Source organism: Bombyx mori, chromosome 5, assembly GCF_030269925.1.
Source record: "Bombyx mori chromosome 5, ASM3026992v2".
Classification (NCBI taxonomy): Eukaryota; Metazoa; Arthropoda; class Insecta; order Lepidoptera; family Bombycidae; genus Bombyx; species Bombyx mori.
In genome coordinates this window covers 6,582,599-6,601,011 of record NC_085111.1, presented here as the reverse complement: position 1 = coordinate 6,601,011, position 18,413 = coordinate 6,582,599, and the positions used below count along the sequence as shown (strand labels likewise).

Sequence of the window (18,413 nt, the reverse complement as noted above, 5' to 3'; positions counted from 1 at the left end):
CATCTGAGCAATAAAATAAAAAGCTAATATAATCTAAACATCGAACCGTTCGTCTTTAAATGAGGAGCTCAGACACGCTTCTACGTCGATTTGGTGTTAAGATATTGCAATAGGATAGAATACCGAATAGAATACCTATTAATACAAAACAACAAAAGGCGAGCCCGTAATGAAAACATGTTTTCAATCTCGTACGCCACATTATTATTTTAATTGTTTTCTTGCTTGTATTCATTGAAGTACATGGCAAAAAGAAATCCAATTCGAGAGTTAAGTAAATACTTCAAAATACGTTGGAGACAGAAGGTAGACGGAAGAAAAACAAAACTCCGAGAGGGCAACGAATGCCCTCAAGACTGAAGCGGGAAAAAAATCAAAAACTTTTGAAGAAAAAAAAAAGCGTATGAGAACGTCCCACGAAAAACACCTGCCCCGGTGAAACACAAAAGGGATATTGTTTTAAAAGCGACTCCGAGCAAGTGATTACGTCTCGGCGGCTAACCCTGAAATTCCAATAGTTTTTGCGTCAGTAAAAGAACTGATATTCCGTACGATAGCGTTCCGTCCGATGTTTAATGTCGGCGGTGATTGCGGTCGTCTCTTTCTGTACGATGAGAGTGACAGAGATGAAGTTTTGTTTCAACGGGGTTGGTTTCAATCGCATTTTATGGTGAGCTGGCGAGCCGGGCAGGTGCATCGCATCCACCTGCGGCGCGGTCAAGCGAGATGAGATCGCGAGTACGTCGAACCCGCCGATCCGTTCAATCCCTACAGATAACATTTATATATTAATACGTGAAGCTAAAACTTTGTACCCCTTTTTACGAGAATTGCGCGGACGGAGGAGTATGAAATTTCCCTCACTTATAGAGAATACAGAGAAGGAGTGCAGATTTTTTAAATTATGCATAAATAATACCTTAAATCAATATAAAAAACATTGCACACACTACCATGTATTTGACACACGCACACACACGCGCACGCATGCTATTTGTTTATTGTCAAACTTTTCTTATTGCATATAGTATGTAGTCAAATTGATTAAATATTGTTTGTCTTTATTTATCTAAAGTGTAGTCTTGGCGAAATCTATGTTTATAGAAGTATAAATAGTCTTTGACAATATCATCTTGATAGTGTACAAACTTATAATTTCAATTAATTATAGTCGAATTTCGACTACCAGGGGACCACTAGTAACGTATAATTCTCAACTGAACGCTTCGTGCAAACATCAGCTTGAGGCATCTAAGCGTTTCGGTTTGGAGGACACAATAGACTTTATTCCAATTGAATCGAGATTTCGACCTCATGTTTCAAAGTGAACATACACATCGTGTTTATTATCGATTTGTTTCAGCGATTTTTATCAGTTTAACATTAGTTGGGCCTCGTGCTTATTAGCTAATCTATACAAATAAACGTTAAAATAAATCATTGTAATGAGAAGGTTTCAGAAAAACGATTAATTGTCGATAATCGTATATAATTCTTGAATGGAGAAATTTGAACTAATTTCTGTTAATTAAAATAAATTTGAAGATCGAATTGAAACAATAGTCTATATGTTAGCAAATGCTATTAAAACCGGTATAAATGAACCACGAAATTAAAATGAGCAATTGGTTGTAAAAAAATATGGTAATTTTTAAGTGGACGTGAACCAATAAATTAAAAAGGTTTAAAAAATATTTATTTGAGATAAATTCTGCATAAACTAAGGCTATTTTTTATGTAAATCGTAACAAAACAGACACGCTTCTGTTACTATTTTTAATGTACAATAGAAAACTCATAACCATAGCATAATTATGTCGATATATAAAAATTATTATAACAAAGGCCAGCACAGACGCGACATTAATAATTGGGCAAACGAATATATATAATTAACAGATTATATACTCTATTTAAGTTTCATAGAATTAAATTCAATCAGTTTTAGATTATAAACAGGATAATATAAATTGCTGTACTGTTCTCCATTACTTTATGTAGAAGACTGCAATATTTTGTGTGCATGTTCAGCAGACAGATAGCCTTAGCTGTGAGAGAAACACTCACCGCCGCCCACGATACCAGTTAATACTAAAACACTATGAAAGAAAAACAACCTAGGAGAATATTTTCTATTATTTACTTGGGCCTATACAATTTCAATGGCGCAAAATTATAATTTGTACAATTACTGGTGATAGGACCTCTTGTGAGTCGGTACGGGTAGGTACCACCACCCTGCCTATTTCTGCCGTGAAGCAGTAATGCGTTTTGGTTTGAAGGATGGGGCAGCCGTTGTAACTACGAGTATACAGAGACCTTAGAATTCATATCTCAAGGTGGGTACGTTGTAGATGTCTATGGGCTCCAGTAACTACTTTACACCAGGTGGGCTGTAAACTCCTCCACACATCTCAGCAATAAATAAAAAAAGGGATAGCCCCTTCATGTGGAAGGGTAGATGAGCTCACGGGCTCTACCTAAGAGGATTGGCCAACACCAGTCCTAACAAGAGCAGTGCTTCGCAGCATCTACCACCGGATCCGAATCACGACCCACTGAGATGTTCCAGGGGAAATCCGGTAATCCAGTAGGCTGTGTCGCTCGTTGAACTGCAATCGACGAGTTCGACAAAGAAGGTGGCCAGTGCTTGAAGACCCCTAAAGCACGAGTAGCGACGGGCATGTTTCAGGTGACGACAGTTTTGCGTTTCCCCTTCATCTTCATCGGATATAATAATTAGTGACGGCCACGATAAGAGGGTTATCGTGTCGCGCCGCGTTGTCGAAGTAGCAGTCTGATGCTACACTAAGATTATTGGTATTGGGTCTATATTTAGGTCATCGTGAAAATCAACATTCCTCACTTACCACGGTGCTCCGAAGGCTATCCTGCAGAAGCGGTATTGGATGGCCTGGAGTGAATTTAAGAGCATGCTGGCCGTATGAGCGAGCACTACATTAACATAGCTCATAAAGAAACGTATGCAAGTTTTGTAAATTGTCACGTTGGTATGAAGAGACAAACTACTTCGCTTGCAACTCAATAAGTTGAAGTCTCTACCAGCAAATCAACATCGAGATATTTATATCGAAAATTTCAAAGATAAACCACAAATGTAAAAATTAACTACACTAATATGAAGACGCAAGGATTTGATTAATTGAATAAACATCCAATAGAGTAGATAGACAAAATACCATTTAACAATTCGAATCTTTTAGGCGAATGTTTCTCTAAAGTTTTAGCTTTCGATAATTTATTTTGCTTTCGCGATTGTCTGTAAAGTTTCAATTGAGTATTATATGGACGATGTTCAACACTATCTGTTTAATTCATTAACGATATAATTTGACTTAGGAATCTGATTGGGACTGCCAAGATAAACTTTCGAAAACAAATCTGGCATTGAATAACTGTTTCATGATTACTTTTTGAAGTGGATAAACTGTAATCATTAAAATAGAAAAGACGTCATTGAGAAGCTCTCATAATCTGTTTTTTTTTTTGTGTCCAAAAAATGTTCAGATACATAAAATTAGATTTTTTTTAACAAAATACGTTTTTGATTAGACTGTGTAGAATTTTGCTTCATCATAGAATCCAGGACTATATTTTTTTCTTCACTGTCTAAAAAAAACATAAAGAATAATATATAAATTACATTTTTAATTTGATAATGAAAATAATAAGAATGGGTCGTAGAAATTCAAATATTCAGAATTGGTGTATCAAATATTCAACACTAGTTACAGATAATCTATTATACCTTAAGTTAATCTAATAAATTTACTAGCAAATTAACAATAAACAAACCAATCATTATCTTCAATAATAATTGTTTATTATACGCATAATAATGCCATTATGATTGATTCTCTGTTCTTGTAATCAATTAAATTAATTACACATTCAATTTCTATGGCAATCCAGTTTGATCATACATAATTACATTTTACTGTTTATTTGATTTCGTTTCAATGAAAGACGCATATTCAATTAATTACAATATATTTGATTTTCTGATCATATTTTATCTCAAAAAATAGTTACTAATAAATAATAGTAATTAAAGGATTTAAAATGAGTAATAACACATTTTTTTATTTACTTTTAAGACCGTTTGTTTATTTATTTATTATAATTAAGCCTCTTAACTGTCACAGAAATAGGTAAATAACTCTACTATTGACAGATATATCAATAATATTAATGAACATTTAACATAAGCCTCATAAAGTACCTACAGCTAGCAAAGTTCAGTGTTTGCTGAAATTTTAACATTCAAATATTTGTTTTTAATATTCCGTTAATTGATCCGACTTCAAATAAAACGTACCGTGTTTAAATCGTTACGTACTGGTAGATACATCCGGAGATCGGAAGAGGCGAATTCGGTCCGGATATTGAATATTGATCGCGAACCCTTAACCCTGATGTATCGGTCGTTACGCGTCCTTTGGGATAAAAAGTTACACGTCAATTTATCAATTGTAGTATTAAGTACGTTGATAACTCGAAGGATATTTGGAATTAACGCTTTTTATCTTAAAATGCGTATGTTTCTATAACTTCCACTAAGCCTTTATAATCAACAAAAAGTTGTTTGTTTATTTATTTTTAATCCTACAGTTAGATTAAGATTGATTACCTACATGGATTACTTCTCTTTACGTCGTTAAAAAGATTTAGAACAACATATTCGATCAATAATTAAATATAAATTAGCTAGTTGTTGAAAACTGGGTATATCACGTCAGATCTCTTTAGTAATAATTACTCTTGTAATGGAAAATAAGGATGAAAGTAAATGTTATAAAAAGTTGAACAACCATGAAACGGGAAAGAGATTTCAAAGAATTTTAATCAAAGAGATCTCAAAGAATCTGTCTAGTTGACTAGTTGTCTAGTTGACTGAATAGTTGATCAGTTATTTCTGTTACACGTGAGAATGACAGCGCAATTTTTCGTACAGATTTAATAAAATTAAAAACGCAGTACCGAGTGGATTATAGATTTGACATTTAAAATCCGTAGGACACTTCAATCCTTCCGATTTTTATAGGCAATGCTATCAAAAGCTTTCTTACATACATTATTAATTAATCACAAAGGATTATATATTTTGAAAGCATATCAGCGTATCTAATATACTTAATATAGTAACAATATAGTCTCGAAATAATTATTATAATAATAGAAATTGCCTACAAAGCGGGCTTTCGCGTACAATACCACATTCAATATCGATATACGTTAATTATACAGATTTCTATATCAGAATTACAAACCAACTCGTACAACAATCAGAATACAGCCCCACATGTACCCGTACTGAAACACGACTACGAACCGGTCTTCGAAACGAGACAATTACAGAATTAATACCCAGGTGTAAGCAATTATGTATGGACACAAATAGACAGGCGAGTTATGTTCGACAGGACTGAAGCAAACAGCCCAGCCGGTCATTATTTTGCTTTAAGCCATTCAAGATTTGCTAACAAAGAAAGACTATGGTATTTGTTGAAGCTATGGCAGAACAAAATTATGCTTGTTAAGTGGCAATTACAAAGGTTTTAACATATGAAAAAATATCGCCCGTCACCACGAACACTGAAAAGCGAAGCGAATTCGAAGCGTCTCAAATAATATCGGACCTTTAAAATTGAAGTGCTTTAATCCAAAATTCTTATTGTTTTTGTAATCTCAAAACTATAATTGCTGAATTGTATTTTTTTTGTTTTTCTTTTCTAATACTTTATAATATTCGCTTGATTTAAAAGATAAGAAAAAAGTACGTTGGTCGTTTTCTACAAGTATAAAGCACATTTTCTTAAAATTTTTAGTTAGGCCACATCATTTTCAAAGGTGATAACAAAAAACACAAGACTACATCGTAAAAGTACTTTTAATTACGTCTACAAATCGCGAAAATCTAAGAACAAACTAATCGTAAGAACATAAGATCATAAGAACAAAATATCGTATAGTAAATTGAATTTTATACTCAATTTCACACGGTCGTGTCTAAGAAAACAAAAGAGCTGCGTATTGTTTCTAATATCTAGGTTAAAAGACAAATCTAATAATAACAAATTAATGTCATTTTATCATTCAATATTAGCATAGACCCAGAGTTTCAAAACATCAACACATTCGTAAAAGTGTATAAACTACAAAACACAAATGCGATGCCCTTAATTCGTTAGAATTATACAAAGCAGCCGTCATGAAATTTTCATAACACGTGCCGAGAACTTAAACAAGAAACCTCTTGCGTAGTTGTACAGCGACCGAGAATACCTGAGTGCAGAATTATTACAGACCTAATTAATTTTCGCTTTAAGCTTGTTTTCCAAATTTACATTGACGTGTATTCCTTAGAGGCGTACTACATAAGAACGTAGCCGTCTTATTAGTTTAAAAAAAAAAAAGAATGTTTTGTGGACAGAATTTCTCGGTAAACATCTCTTTGATAATGTAAGTAAGTAAGAAGTTTTTTGGGCTCATTTTCTATTAAGATCATCAACATTTTCATAATTATCATTTTTATCAAAGTTTTGCCTGAATGTATTTTTTTATAGTATCTTACTTTAATAGACTATTTGCCTTTCCGACTATTGATCAGATGATACAAGTATGTATTCGGATCTGAATTCCTCCTTTACTACCACTTATATGTCTGAGGTAATTAATTATTATTGTACTCCTAATCGACGTTCCAATGCAATTATAATTTCTGTTAAATAACTCAAAATCTCAATTATTCCCGTAATAAACAACAAGTCGGTCGTAAATTTCTTATAAGACGCTTTTAATGCTTTAAAAATGAGACCGTGGAATTATACAATTCGCAAATGACCCAACTGGTAGTAAACTATTAAACCATAGACTATAGTACGGTCTAGAATACACTAGGCGGCTTGTGTACAAAATAAATAACTTATTCAGAAAGTCTATACTTTGCGAACGTGAGTTGAGAACTAATCATATAAAATGGGATATGGGGCAAGTTTTCTGCTATTGTTACCCTTTCCTTGTGCCCTTTAACAGCGCTGTTTTCCGATGAATATTTTATGCGTAAAGTTTTTACGGCTGCAACACGAGCGTCTGAGAAATACGACATTAAAACTGAATTACATACTAAATGAAATATGCGATCTATATAGAGCTATTATTTACGAATATCAAGATCATATCGCTAAACACACAAATTAAACTCGTATGTGGTGCAGTGATTCAATGTTTCCCACGAAAAAGATTAAAATACCCTCAATTGATTAGTTACAGGATCATATTTTAGATCTGGTCAATTTTCACAACTTGTAGGTTTCCACTTAGTCAGTGACCCAATTTTAAAAAAAGCACTACGCCATTCCATTACATTTGCATACATTTAGAATAATTATTTTACTTTATATAAATACAATTATTTGACTTAATCGCGATTGTTTATTTTACTGAGATCTCGTTATTTCAGGATTGTTGCAAACGTCTTTCTCTTGGGTAGATTGACTTGCGGGAGGATGTTTAATGTTAAAAAAAATTATACCCTCTTTCTTGTTCTTTTTTTTAAATGGATTTTTTGACTTGGTAACTAAGACCTTTAGGTCAAGTCTTATTTCTTTCTTGTTCGGGTTTTAGTGTTACGACTAGAGATGTCTAGCCCCAACAATATGCAGTCACGGTATCGACAGTGTTTTAAAAAAAAAAAGCTTTGAAATGCCTTTGGTTTTTTTTCTAAGCCTGGTACTAAATTCCACACATTGACAAATGTATAAAAGAGGCATTCACCTTTTTTATACATTTCTCAATTTGAATCACGGTTTACATGCAATTAGTGTTTAATTTTGGTTACAATTTATTATTTATTGACATTGTTCAAAAATCGTGTCTATGTTTTTTACTTAAAATCAATTGTATCATTATTTTGTAGCACATATAAATAAGAACTGGTAATCGCGACACTTTCGTTTATAGCAAACAAGCTAAGCAAACCTTATTACCTAACCTATGTTTTTAACGAACAAAAGACTTTAAGCTGGAATATTCCTTAGATTAAATGAAAGAAGAAATAAAACTTATATCAAATACATTAAACTTATATAATGCTCGAGCCAGTGAAAATAAATATTTTTGTTTTATTTCATAAAACAATTCTTCAACAACACTAATAATTGCTTCAAGCACAAATATTATTTCCATGGATTTAAGAAATCAATTCATGGCTGGCGAAACAAAAATTCAATCCCGCAATTCTATCTTCAAAATAAACTTCAATTCAGTCGCTGAAACGTTTTCGGGTCTTTTAAAAGTATAGCAGGTGTTTGGCAAGCCGCGGAGTCGGGACTTGTATAAGTAAAATGTTTATGAATGTAAGAAAGTTCTCGAGAGTAGGTAGGTAGGTACATTGCACAAGTTTAAACGGTTTTCGTCGGAAGCGACGGATTACACGAAAAACGCGTTAGGTCAAACGCCGGTTGCTGGACGATAATGGATAAAAATTGTGTGAAGTTTTCACGGCTTATTAACTCGGATCGCGTTCGTTACACGTGACCTTGGCGTGAGCAAGTCTACGCCTACGCGAAGAATTAGTTTTCTAGTGAGTTTAGTAACGAAACATTTTCGAGAGAAAGTGGAATTGTATGTGAAGAAAAGAAAAGTTGGCTTGTGTTTTTTGAGTATAACGTTTTTGTTTAGTAACATAAATAACTTATAATAATAACCTTAGAACTCATATCTCAAGGTGGGTGGCGGCATTTGCGTTGTAGATGTCTACGGGCTCTGGTAACCACTTTTTTTTTTATTGCCTTTGTAGGCAGACTGACTTACGGTCCACCTGATGGTGAGTGGTTACCGTCGCCCATGGACTTCAGCAATGCCAGGGGCAGAGCCAAGCCGCTGCCTACCGCTTAATACTCTCCACAAGCCTCGTTTGAAGAAGGACATGACAGCGCTCGGAAAACACCGTGGAGGGGAGCTCATTCCATAGCCGGATGGTACGTGGCAAAAAAGATCTCTGGAAACGCACTGTGGATGACCGCAGTGGCTCCAGGTAGTATGGATGAACTCTACTCCGGTGGCGGGCGGTGCGATGGTAAAAATGAGATGCCGGTATCATCTCGAATAATTCCTCAGAGCACTCCCCATGGAACATACGGTACAAAATACAGAGGGAACCGAAGTCCCTCCGCAGACCCAGAGGTTCCAAACGGTTCCAGAGGTTCTTAACATCAGGTGGGCTGTGAGCTCGTCCAAGCACGTAAAAAAAAATAGTCGTTATATATTACCATATTATATGCGTTTTTAAGTCATTCGTGACTTAAAAAAGCATATTTGTGATTTGAAGGAATATGAAGTAAATTTTGTTCTATTACTTATGTAGCTTACAATATTATAAAGGCTTATAAAATAGGTTTAATAGTAAACAAACTCCTTTTGATTTCTTAAAGCCGCTTTTTGCTCTCTATACGTCGCCGCTTCCATAATATTTTAGACACGAATACGACTAATAAAACCAAAGTGAATTACAATCTTAGCCACACGCCATCCGTACCATCAATATCTCATACATCCATTTTACTACACATAATAACAGTCCCCGAAACGACTTCTGGATAAAATGCCTAATTCGTTGCTATTAAACGGATATAACGTGTAATTTTTTCTCGGGAACTGAATTTGAGTAATACGAGAGATCGCCGCGGGCATTCGTGCCTTTCTTAGTGATCGAACAATAAATAATCACCATTAAAAGATTTATAGTGGACACTGACCGTGAAACAGCTTAGTTGGGGGAGGAAGAAGGAAGGTCAACAATTTATTCCAACTGCACCTGGTGATTATAGCCTAAAGCGTTCAGCTTGTTGAAATTATTATTTTTAATTGGTGTATTAGATCATGTGTATGATCTACTTACCCGGTATTACAGGAGTCCATCGAAATGACGAAGCGAATGCCAACTGCAATGTAATATATATTGAAGGGTGCGCCAGCCGTTGTAACTATACTGAGATTTTAGAACTCATATCTCAATGTGGGTTGCGGCATTTACGTTGTAGATGTCTATGGGCTCCGGTAACCACTTAACACCAGGTGGGCTGTGAGCTCATTGACCCATCTATGCAATAAAAAATTATGAAAAAATATAGTGCTTATAGAGGCTTATTAAATAGGCTTAATAATAAACAAACTGTTTTTTAATTCTTAAAACCTATTCCTATTCCTAACCTTTCTATGCGTCGCCGCTTCGCTTTTAGACACATAACCTTTAGTTATTAAGTCGAAATCTCAATTTTAATAAACACATATTCCACTGATCAACGTGTGACTATTTCTGGATAGAAATGACATGATGGTAATACCTATCATAACAATTCGCTATAATCATCTATTTTTAGGCAGCGACTTTGCTCTGCCCCTAGCATTGCTGACGTCCATGAGCGACGTTAACCACTCATCATCGGGTGGGCCGTACGCTCGTCTGCCTACAAGTGCAATAAAAGAAAAATACCAGTAAAAAATATAAGATACCATATAGCTTTACAACTACCTGATACTACGTGATGATACTAGTGGATGTGCAGTGTCATCATGAGCAGCTCACAGTCATCCACTGCTGGACATAGGCCTTTCCCAATCCACACCACTGAGCCCGGTCTTCGCCTCTCCTCATCCACTTCTTGCCGGCCATCGTTCGGAAGTCATCGCACCACCTAGCCAGGGGGCGTCCCACGTTACGTCTTCCGCTGCGCGGTCTCCACTCGAGAACCCGTCTGCTCCAGCGATGGTCAACTCTATGGCATATATGGCCAACCCACTGCCACTTCAGCTTGCTGAGTCTTTGAGCTATGTCGATGACTTTAGTTCTCTGTCGAATAACCTCATTCCGAATGTTATCCTTCAGGGAAACTCCGAGCATGGCTTTTTCCATGCCTCGCTGACCTTGAGCTGACGGACCAACCGGATGGGCAGTTTCAGGTGCTTTATTTTGTAGTTTTGTTACCAAGTCGCTTTAGTGTTTTCGCATGGATCTGTACGTGATTTTTCGCTAAATGCAAATCGAATTGCATTTGGCATTGTAAGGGTAATTTACCTTATGAATTTTAATGTAATTTATTCAAAAGATAATGTACAAAAACATTGTAAATGTACATAATTACATTTAATTTTATTGGTGCTTTGCTTATAATTTGTATTATTAAGTATGCTGACAAAATAAGATTGTAATAGTTTTTAATATATTATTTTTCTTCATTCCAGTAAGCTATTTAATAAAATAATTGTCATATCTAAACAGCACACATCGAAATAATAAGGATTTAATATAATTTCATTGGTAGCGACGTAACAACAAAACAATTCAGTGTCACAACTCTGAAAAACACAAGAAATCTGTGATAAACCATCAAATATTAATAACGTTTAATTAATAATTAGAAAACATAAAATTGAACTATGTTAGGTTAAAGATTGATACCGCGCCCGCCCTCGGAGATCGTTCCGAATCGGTCAATTTTATTTACAACAAATGCCCATCAAACGCACCGCTTCAAGTCGACTAATTGGCGCTAATAGCACAGTTATAAAGCATCTTACTGCCCTTACTGGCTTTTATAGTACCGATATAGAAACTATGATATACATACGGGCAGTAAAAGTTGTTTTATTAGGGAATGTTTAGAATCAATCCACTTTGGATCTAAGTGGTTTCGGGTTTCTGAATATTGGTGATTTAAGATTGTGGTATTTTTATGGTGTACAATAGAGAACTGCCTTCGTCCGTTGGTTTCTATTTAAATTCAATGTTACTGTTAAAAAATGCAGGATTTTAGTTCATAAAAGAAGCATGGGCTTGGTGTTGGGAAAGTTTTTTTTTTTTTATTGCTTAGATGGGTGGACGAGCTCACAGCCCACTTGGTGTTAAGTCGTTACTGGAGCCCATAGACATCTACAACGTAAATGCGCCACCCACCTTGAGATATAAGTTCTAAGGTCTCAAGTATAGTTACACGGCTGCCTCACCCTTCAAACCGAAACGCATTACGGCAGAAATAGGCGGGGTGGTGTTACCTACCCGCGCGGACTCACAAGAGGTCCTACCACAAGTATTTAAAAATGATATACGTGGGATGGGTGTTGTACATAGTACATACATACGTGACGTGACACGTGAGAAATTTTCAAGTTGTCACGAAAAAATCAAAAAACACAAATAAAACTATAACTAATATTATAATTTTAGACCGATTACTTTGTCTTTAAACGAATCTTTATGCATTGTTTCTTATTGTTATTGATTATAAAATAAATACATTGACGGAAACTTTGAATCTACTTCATAATTGCTTGTCGGTGTTTGCTATGGGCGTCGTTTCTTTCGCATTTCCAATAACTTAATTAAGTTAGTTCCACAAAATGTTCAAGGGAAATTTTATACGTACATGTTTGTTCATCGATAAAGTTTTACCGTATTCGTCGCTTTGAAATTTTAATTGGAAAACTAGTTCGCTAGTTTGTTTAACCGATATACAAACATAACGTATTTATTATGATAATGGGTAGTACTCAATATTTAATAAGCTTTTTAATTTTGAATTGCATCGTGTTATTTATTCAGTGATTTGTCGGCTACTTCGAAATTTGACTTCACCGGCTCGTTGGTTCAGTTGTTAGTGATTCTGTCCACTGTAACATGGGGTTCATATTATATTCCCGGTTGGAATCTAAAGCTTATTTAAAGACATTGAGAATTTGGACTATCAGTGACTTTGTACTTAAAATGTATTTGCATATTTCCGTTATTCATAACGTTAGAGACATTTCAAACAAATATTTAATAATTTCGAATTTTGAAGATTTAATAAATAAATAAATATTTACTAACAATCACGCCACGTTAACTGGGCCCGTGATAAGTTCGTAAAGAACTTGTGTTACAGGTACCAGATAACGGAAATAAATAAATGAAAGATTTTTATTATACACATACATATATTTAATATACATCCATAACCCTGGAAAATACATTTATATTTATCATACAAATATCTTCCCTTGGCGGGATTCGAACCCGCGACCCCCTTGTGTAGTGACCACGTCACTTACCACTACACCAGACAGCCGTTGTTAATATATAACTTAAATAATATTAAATTAATATATAACAATACAATTCTTTTATTGTTTTATGAATAATAAAAGGTGTATAAGGTTTGATAAACGTATCAACAGAACTAAACTCTGCACGATTCATTGAAAACGTTATAGGAGTGTGCTCCACAGACTGCAACACAAACAATGTTGCGAGACAAAGCAATAGGTAAATCTATCTCCGAGTATGTGAAACAGTGAATCTATCGTACGGTCCGGTTAAGCCAGGAATGCACACTTGCTTACAAATTGAATATCCTATGTTCTTAAACGTACCAAAGGCTGTCGGAACACGAAATTTTACTTCGACCACTCAAAGAGGAAATTCCTTGCGCATTTCCGCCATATGAAAGTTCGGTGACCGAAAATCTAATGTTTCTACATGGAAAAACATTAGCCAATAAACAAGACGCCGGCTTGTACGAAGTTTCGTGACCTTCCCGTATTAGTTGACCGGCTAATAATGTCTATCGATACGGCTCTTTCCGTTTTTATTTGTGATACTTTTTAACTATATGACTAATGGTATTTTGTTTCATAGTAAACTGAATTACGGATCGCAATGAAATGGAATTAGACGATGACAAATGATGATAGAATTGTCTTTTAAGGATCAGAAGTTTTAAATCGTAAAATTGGCACGGTACTTCTGGCCATATATGTATCCCCTTAGTTATAAGGTAAGTAGTAGGAAACGGCTTGTCTTTGACGTTGCCAACGTCCGTGAACGATGGTGACCATAAGATGGGCCGTATGTTCACCTGCGTACAGTGGCTATTATAACAGAAAAAAAAGATTCAACAGCGAATTTTTGAAGTTATACTTCTTTAGGCGAATTATGAAAAATTTATGAGTTAAATTTAACGATGCGCTCGCACCGTGACACAAAATTAACAGAAACGAAGTTGCCCACAAGTGCTCCAATACAATTGAGGTTAACTATCCGTATGTATTATTTACTAATTAATATAAATGACAAAAGTATTAATTAATATAATTCATACTAAATATTATTAAATTATTAAGGTTAAATATTTACTATTCATTATTCATTATTAAAAAAAAATATATATATAAATAAAGTTGAACTTCTTACGCGCGTACGTAAGTACACGCACCCTTTTTTTTGTTATTATCCCTACTTACGTATTTTAGATATATCCATACTAATAAATACAACAGTACGACTAGTACTAATCTTAGTTGAACCCAAATTTCTTCATTTCACTATATTACTTACTCGTATGTAATCTATCAGAAAGCTACGTGTAAGCGGGCATGCCGCATGCCCAACAAAAAAAAACACACTTAAATTATCTCCGCTCTTACGCAATCTAGTTATTATTGTCGGCAACACGTTTTGTATTGAAGTCGTAAATAACAATTATATGGAACTTACATTATTAAACAGTATAATCTTAAAATGTATTTCCGTAAAAAAAGAAGCACCTGTATTAGAAATAATTTAATTTATTGCGTTAGAAAATGTGGTGTAATGAAATATACTGCTCCCCCGATACTGTTGTAAAATGTAAACAAACAATGCCGTGATACCCCTATAGTGGGTTCTCGAACGAACTCAAGAACTAATTAGAATTTATTTAACTTGCCTTGAACATCTAGAAACGCATGGATCATGGTTGACTAATTATCGCTAAAACTAAAATTGATAAAGGGTTATTTTAATTCGTGTGTACATCTTTTTCAGTGAAAATTTCTATAAATTAGGGCAGATATTACAATTTGGTCCTTGTTGGTGCTTTTGGCGCTCAAAGCTCTTTTATGTTCGATAAATATTTGAAATAAACTGCTTAACAACTATCTCAAAAACTTAACGAACTTTGTAAAGCTTAGTTTACTAGAAGACTTTATTTATTTCATTACGACTTTAGATATTTACATTCATGCATATAAACTTATTATCATTTAATGACTTCAGCAACACTTATTAACTTAATTTATTATCGCTACTATAAATATCACGGACCGTCTGTCTGTTCATTACAAATTCTGTGTGAATGTTACGATTTCACAATTAAAACCATTAAAAAAAAGTATGTTAAAATCGATATAAAACAAGACTGATTTACAGTTAGCAGACAGGAAGAAATAGATTTTCACTCGTTGACTTGACGCGTATGTTTACAACCTAAAGCTCTGAGACCGACAATTCCCATGAAAATCTCATAAATCTTCTGCGAACTGGTGTGAATTTTGTTTTAATACTCGAACATTTTAAATTACATTAATGCTTAAAATCGTTGAATGGCCAATCGAATAATGGTGACGCACAAAATACGTAAAGCTTAACCCAAAAAGGATATCATTTCCGCAGGAAACGACCAATTATTTACGTTAAGGACTCAATAGCAACAAACTGGACGTTAGAAACAGTCCTAGATAAGAACAGTCAAACTTATATTCTTCTAAATATCTAGACGGTAATCTATAATGAGCTTAGACTTCAGAAATTGAAGACGAAACTTGAAACCAAGCTTCTAAGAAAAAATAAGAATAAAATTATCTTACTTGCAAAGAGACTTAATATGGTTAGACGAAATAAAGGAATTGTAACAACTTATAATATAATATTCTAAAACTTATAAAAAGCGATTTTTAAAAAAACAAGGTAAAATTCAATATCAATTTAGTCGTAACCAATATTTTGGATCTTGAGCTTAACGATGTTGTAGTAGGGGAAATGTGTTATAGATAAGACACATGAAATAACATTAAAGACGGCGTTTTATCGGCGAGATGCAATAATTCATTAATATTTGATGTTCCGAGTGTTTTATTGAAATAATAAATTGCCTTCAGCTGTGTATCAACTTTCTTATCGCGTTGAATATGTAAAGAAGCCTAAAATAACACGCAATCACTTATGAGTATACAACATTGGGTAATATCGTATTCCAATGAGAAAAACTGTGCACGGTGTTAATAAACTTTTAATTTAACATTGGGTTAAGTACAAATGTAGAGGTGAAATTAATTGCCTGTTAAATTCGACCTTAAGGTTGACACTATTCATAAAGGTCAATTGCACAAAGTTAAATTTTAATTGAACAGGTTTTCGTATGGACTTTGACAATGTTGTTGTTTCATCCTATAAACGCCAGAATTAAATTTTTTATTTAAAAATTAAAGCGTAACAAAAACGAAGCTTCTACATTTTATAAAAAAAAAAAAACACTTAATATTTCCTAATAAAATCGAGTGCGAATGAGCCTCGACATTCCCTTTGATATTCGTTGCGCTACTAATTAAAATTTAAACCAACACAAACCATAAGTACGTACCTTAAGTCCACTAAACCATTAATATTCAAAAACAGTCCTTCAGCGTTGAAACGAGCCAAAGCCACAGTTCAACATTCACACGGAACATAAAAATCCAGTTCGATGCACAGAACACACGAGTGTATTAATTAATTTCAATTTATTACGATCGAGAAAGTCGGAGTAAGGGAAGACGGGACACGTGTTGACGGAACGCGCACCAAGCGAAGACTGGCAGTAGTCAGTGGCTGTAGTTACTATTTCTAAATACGCTCCTATCCACCCCCAGAGTTTCCGCGCACCCTATGAGCGTAACGCTCATACCATGCAATTTTCTATAAATTTTCGCATAAGCTGCGAAGCCGAGCTGTCAAAAGCTGTTTTTACTGTATCTCTACCACGGGTGCACACGTTTTGATTTAATTAAGTTCAATGAGGATTTTTATTGGATGAGATGCCGAGGGTCTAATGTTGTGTTCAAGAAATTATTTTTAATAAATTGAAAATTTCTTGATGGGTTTTTGATTCTAAGTTATTAAGAAATTGTAAAGCTCTACAATTTATTAGTCAGAAAAGAACACTCTTTCAATATAGTAACGGATATTGTTAAACTATTGCGATCTAAAGAATAAAGAAAAGAATTTAAATTACAAAACACGATATTTAAACCAATATAAACTTATTTAAGTCATATCCCCAAATCAAAGTCATCGAGTTGTAAATTAGTTTGTTCTACGTTAAAAACACTACATCTCTAGGTATTTTGTAGAGCTTGACTATAAATATAAATTATTAAAAATCGGACAAAATCTGCGTATCAGTTCCAACCCGTGATTGTTTGTTTGTAGTTTATTCTTTAAATTTTAATACAATTGTTGCTGAAGAAAAGATAGGAGAAAATAAACTGTTCTACAAAATTCATATCACATAAATATTCTTTCATTTCTTATCAGATTTACGAAATTCAGTTCAAAAATTAAATGAAGTTTGCTTTGATTCACATTTGTCTACAATATTCTTTTTTAAGGTCCGATTACGCTGCAGGTAAATCTTCAGTGAAAGGGAATTTAATCAAATCGATCCTTTAGGAGTAAATTCCAAAAAGAAGTAATTAGAAATCGTTGTCGCCTAAAGCAATGCAACTGTGCCGGGTTTCGAATCCAGCAATATTTCTAATGTTATACTTAAGAAATGATCACGATTGACTTCCAGGGTGAACGAATAACATCGTGTATAAAAGTCAAATCCGCAAAATTATAATTTGCGTAATTACTGGTAGTAGGACCTCTTGTGAGCCCACGCGGGTAGGTACCACCACCCTACCGATTTCTGCCGTGAAGCAGTAATGCGTTGGTTTGAAGGGTGGGGCAGCCATTGTAACTATACTTGAGATCTTAGAACCTAGCTAACTTAAATCCCTTTGTCGTTCCTATGTATTCGATTTGGCCATTCAACAGCGGCGTGGGTGTTTAATGCGTATAGACTTTCCGGGATGCTATTGGACAAGAATTCAAACTCTACTACAAGACTTCAAAGAAAATATTTTATTATTATAGAGACAGGACAACTCACAAACTTGATAACTTGACTGTTTTAATGATATACATGTTAATAAATACTTTGGGCCCTTTTGGGCTTCCACCGCCATACTAAAATTCGAATAGCAACCATATAACATCATATCATCATATAACATCATAAAGTCGTCGTGGCCTATAGGATAAGACGTCCGGTGCATTCGTATGAAGCGATGCACCGGTGTTTGAATCCCGCAGGCGGGTACCAATTTTTCTAATGAAATACGTACTCAACAAATGTTCACGATTGACTTCCACGGTGAAGGAATAACATCATGTAATAAAAATCAAACCCGCAAAAGTATAATTTGCGTAATCACTGGTGGTAGGACCTCTTGGGAGTCCGCACGGGTAGGTATCACCACCCCGCCTATTTCCGCCGTGAAGCAGTAATGCGTTT

The 18,413-nt window shown here is 34.5% G+C and overlaps 1 protein-coding gene across 1 annotated transcript in view; it reads right to left on the bottom strand.

Annotated features, from left to right (window-relative positions):
* The window catches only part of LOC101735623 (SLIT and NTRK-like protein 4), a 92,270-nt gene extending 75,589 nt beyond the window's left edge, over positions 1–16,681 (bottom strand). The window contains exon 1 of the mRNA XM_004932282.5: positions 16,458–16,681. The gene's annotated coding sequence lies outside the window, so the exon portion shown is untranslated. The remainder of the gene's footprint in view (positions 1–16,457) is intronic.
* Positions 16,682–18,413: the final 1,732 nt, after the last annotated feature.